The 5000-nt window shown below is 48.6% G+C and overlaps 1 long non-coding RNA gene across 1 annotated transcript in view; it reads right to left on the reverse strand.

Annotated features, from left to right (window-relative positions):
- The window catches only part of LOC146237123 (uncharacterized), a 104410-nt gene that overhangs the window by 39601 nt on the left and 59809 nt on the right, over positions 1-5000 (reverse strand). The gene's annotated exons all lie outside the window — the stretch shown is intronic.

Here is a 5000-nt window from a genome sequence, read left to right on the forward strand (position 1 = left end):
TGAGCCGACAGGAAGCAGGAAGTTAACACGACGGGTCGTCCATTAGAGCAGCCTTGAACTCTGACCCCTGCTGAGTCTCTAAATGGCTCTCTTGTCTTAACACTCTAGAACAACACCGGGAACATCCGCCCCCCCCCCCCCCCCCCACTCCAAAGACACCAGGGAAAAGAAGAATAGAGAGGGAAAAACAAAGAAAAGGGAGAGAGAGAAAGACAGGAGAGAGGGATGGGAGGGAGAAAGACAGAAAGAAAGAGAGGGAGAAAGGAAGTCTGAGACAGAGACAGGAGAGAGGGAGGAGAGAGAGACAGAAGAGGAGAGATGGAGGAGAGAGACAGAGAGAGAGACAGAGAGAGGGGAGAAATGGAGGAGAGAGAGACAGAGAGAGAGAGAGACAGAGAGAGAGGAGAGATGGAGGAGAGAGAGACAGAGAGAGGGGAGAGAGAGAGGAGAGATGCCCAGGAGAAGTGAGGAAGGAGGTGAACAGCACTCAGGGTTCTCTGTCCTCTAACTCTCCACATGCGACCAGCCCTGGAAGTGGCCCCCGGCCTCATCTGACGCCATCAAATAATAATCAGTCCACCACTTCCCTCCTTCTCCCTGGGAGCGGAGGAGCGGAGGAGCGGAGGAGCGGAGGGGGGGAGAGGGGGCTTGTATTGTCACAGTGGATGGTAGGACTGACACCCTCTTTCTCCTCTGACCCTAATGGGGAACACAATAGGAAGCGGCCCTAAAAAGGCACATGAAAATTTAATCAGCGACTTCTGTCTCTGCCTCTCACTCTTGTGCGTGTGTGTGTTAAGCGACTACAGGGACAGGTAGCTGCACTCAGAACCCATCTTCATGTTCATCCCTCCTTCCCTCTTTCTATTGTCAGTCCACTCCTCCCTCTCTGTCTGGATCAGAGAGAGAGACAGTCCTCTTTCTGATCTCCCAGGTGTGTCGCTACTCTCTCCCAAACCGCATGGCAGCAGAACAGCAGGAGATACTCACTCACTCTCACACACACACACATACACACACTCACTCTCACACACACACATACACACACTCACTCTCACACACACACATACACACACACTCACTTTCTCTCACACACACACATACACACACACACAAGGGAAAATTGGATTAAGGTTGGACAGCCGCTGGTATGGCCACTTAACAAACACAGATGCACTTAAGGGAGGAAGAATACAGCTATGTGACTGAGGAGACATGGACACAAAGAGAGGGATGGAGAGAGAGAGGGATGGAGGGATGGAGAGAGAGGGATGGAGGGATGGAGAGAGAGGGATGGAGGGATGGAGAGAGAGGGATGGAGGGATGGAGAGAGAGGGATGGAGGGATGGAGGGATGGAGAGAGAGAGGGATGGAGGGATGGAGAGAGAGAGGGATGGAGGGATGGAGAGAGAGGGATGGAGGGATGGAGAGAGAGGGATGGAGGGATGGAGAGAGAGGGATGGAGGGATGGAGGGATGGAGAGAGAGAGGGATGGAGGGATGGAGAGAGAGGGATGGAGGGATGGAGAGAGAGGGATGGAGGGATGGAGGGATGGAGAGAGAGAGGGATGGAGAGAGAGGGATGGAGGGATGGAGGGATGGAGAGAGAGAGGGATGGAGGGATGGAGAGAGAGGGATGGAGGGATGGAGAGAGAGGGATGGAGGGATGGAGAGAGAGGGATGGAGGGATGGAGAGAGAGGGATGGAGGGATGGAGAGAGAGGGATGGAGGGATGGAGAGAGAGGGATGGAGGGATGGAGAGAGAGGGATGGAGGGATGAGATGGAGAGATGGAGGGATGGAGAGAGAGGGATGGAGGGATGGAGAGAGAGGGATGGAGGGATGTATGAAGAGAGGGATGGAGAGAAGGATGGCGAGAGGAGATGGAAAGACGGAAGGAGAGAGAGGACGGAGAGAGGGCTGGAGTCTGCGGTGGCCACAGGAGCTGGTGTAATATGGCTCGTACCGGAACATACACACCCCTGTAGGCAGGCTATACGGGAAGACACATCAACTCAGCTGGGCCAGGGGGCTGGGGGGCCAGGGGGGCGGGGGGCTGGGGGGCCGGGGGGCTGGGGGGCCAGGGGGGCGGGGGCCTGCTGGGGGGCCAGGGGGGCGGGGGGCTGGGGGGTGCTGGGGGGCCGGGAGGCTGGGGGGCCGGGGGGCGGGCACTAGGACCTGCCCGCCGCCAGTCTGCGTCTGTGGCCACCCCTGTATCACAGAGAAGAAGCTTTTAGGATTTGATGGTGTTGTTATTGTTGTTTTTGTTGTTATTGTGCGCAAAGCCCAGGATGCCTGGGATGAGAGGGGGGTGTCTGTGATGCTGTCCACAACTGCTGGGCTCCAAACCAGGTCTTACACTCTCCTCGAAGGGAGAAGGTGTGTGTTTATGTGTGTGTGGATGTGTGTTTCTCTGTTTGTGTGTGAGTGTGTGTGTGTTTGTGTGTCTGTTTACACAATGCCAGGCTCATTCCCCAGCATTGTGTTCTGTCTGCATGTAATCAACTTGGGTAGTTTAGCAAATCTGAGCAAGATACTTTATTTGTTTATCCTTCATGTTCTGGTTTATAATTTGTTCGTTTTCTTTTTGCCCACACCACTTGAGAAGCTCTCCAGGGGCCAGAGGAGCGAAGGAAGAGGTTCATATCTGGGGGTGTATTGGTTCATATCTTGGGGTGTATTGGTTCATATCTGGGGGTGTATTGGTTCATATCTGGGGGTGTATTGGTTCATATCTTGGGGTGTATTGGTTCATATCTTGGGGTGTATTGGTTCATATCTTGGGGTGTATTGGTTCATATCTGGGGGTGTATTGGTTCATATCTGGGGGTGTATTGGTTCATATCTTGGGGTGTATTGGTTCATATCTGGGGGTGTATTGGTTCATATCTTGGTGTGTATTGGTTCATATCTTGGGGTGTATTGGTTCATATCTGGGGGTGTATTGGTTCATATCTTGGGGTGTATTGGTTCATATCTTGGTGTGTATTGGTTCATATCTTGGGGTGTATTGGTTCATATCTTGGGGTGTATTGGTTCATATCTGGGGGTGTATTGGTTCATATCTGGGGGTGTATTGGTTCATATTTTGGGGGTGTATTGGTTCATATCTGGGGGTGTATTGGTTCATATCTTGGGGTGTATTGGTTCATATCTGGGGGTGTATTGGTTCATATCTGGGGGTGTATTGGTTCATATCTTGGGGTGTATTGGTTCATATTTTGGGGTGTATTGGTTCATATCTTGGGGTGTATTGGTTCATATCTTGGGGTGTATTGGTTCATATTTTGGTGTGTATTAGTTAATATCTTGGTGTGTATTGGTTCATATCTTGGTGTGTATTAGTTCATATCTTGGTGTGTATTGGTTAATATCTTGGTGTGTATTGGTTCATATCTTGGGGTGTATTGGTTAATATCTTGGTGTGTATTAGTTCATATCTTGGTGTGTATTGGTTCATATCTTGGTGTGTATTGGTTCATATCTGGGGGTGTATTGGTTCATATCTTGGGGTGTATTGGTTCATATTTTGGGGTGTATTGGTTCATATCTTGGGGTGTATTGGTTCATATTTTGGGGTGTATTGGTTCATATCTTGGGGTGTATTGGTTCATATCTTGGGGTGTATTGGTTCATATCTTGGGGTGTATTGGTTCATATCTTGGTGTGTATTGGTTCATATCTTGGTGTGTGTTGGTTCATATCTTGGGGTGTATTGGTTCATATCTTGGTGTGTATTAGTTAATATCTTGGTGTGTATTGGTTCATATCTTGGTGTGTATTGGTTCATATCTTGGTGTGTATTTGTTCATATCTTGGGGTGTATTGGTTCATATCTTGGTGTGTATTGGTTCATATCTTGGTGTGTATTGGTTCATATCTTGGTGTGTATTGGTTCATATCTTGGTGTGTATTGGTTCATATCTTGGTGTGTATTGGTTAATATCTTGGTGTGTATTGGTTAATATCTTGGTGTGTATTGGTTCATATCTTGGTGTGTATTGGTTCATATCTTGGTGTGTATTGGTTAATATCTTGGTGTGTATTGGTTAATATCTTGGTGTGTATTGGTTCATATCTTGGTGTGTATTGGTTCATATCTTGGGGTGTATTGGTACATATTTTGGTGTGTATTGGTTCATATCTTGGTGTGTATTGGTTCATATCTGGGGGTGTATTGGTTCATATCTTGGGGTGTATTGGTTCATATCTTGGTGTGTGTTGGTTCATATCTTGGGGTGTATTGGTTCATATCTTGGTGTGTATTGGTTCATATCTTGGTGTGTATTGGTTCATATCTTGGTGTGTATTGGTTAATATCTTGGTGTGTATTGGTTCATATCTTGGGGTGTATTGTGTGTATTGTGAAGGAGTGCTGACCCCAACTAATCCACCTGGGATCACTCCTGCTGCACTTCAGCTGGTTTCACAAGCTGCTGTCATGGCCCGAGTGAGAGACAGTGTGCATGTGTGTGTGTGTGTGTGTGTGAGAGAGAGAGTGTGTGTGACAGTGTGCATGTGTGTGTGTGAGAGAGAGTGTGTGTGACAGTGTGCATGTGTGAGCGTGTTGAATGTGTGTTAAAAATGTTGATTCGTTTTCATTATCATTTCAAATCAATAATGTTTTCAAAATACCCAGTGTGGGAGGAGAGAGAGAGAGAGAGAGAGAGAGAGAGAGAGGAGAGAGAGAGAGAGAGAGAGAGGAGAGAGAGAGAGAGAGAGACACACAGAGAGAGAGAGAGAGAGAGAGAGAGAGAGAGAGAGAGAGAGAGAGAGAGAGAGAGAGAGAGAGAGAGACAGAGAGAGAGAGAGAGAGAGAGAGAGAGAGAGAGAGAGAGAGAGAGAGAGAGAGAGAGAGAGAGAGAGAGAGAGAGAGAGAGAGAGAGAGAGAGAGAGAGAGAGAGAGACAGAGAGAGAGAGAGAGAGAGAGACAGAGAGAGAGAGAGAGAGACAGAGAGAGAGAGAGAGAGAGAGAGAGAGAGAGAGAGAGAGAGAGAGAGAG

The sequence above is a fragment of the Hypomesus nipponensis genome, chromosome 22 (genome assembly GCF_054491055.1).
Source record: "Hypomesus nipponensis isolate SF chromosome 22, ASM5449105v1, whole genome shotgun sequence".
Classification (NCBI taxonomy): Eukaryota; Metazoa; Chordata; class Actinopteri; order Osmeriformes; family Osmeridae; genus Hypomesus; species Hypomesus nipponensis.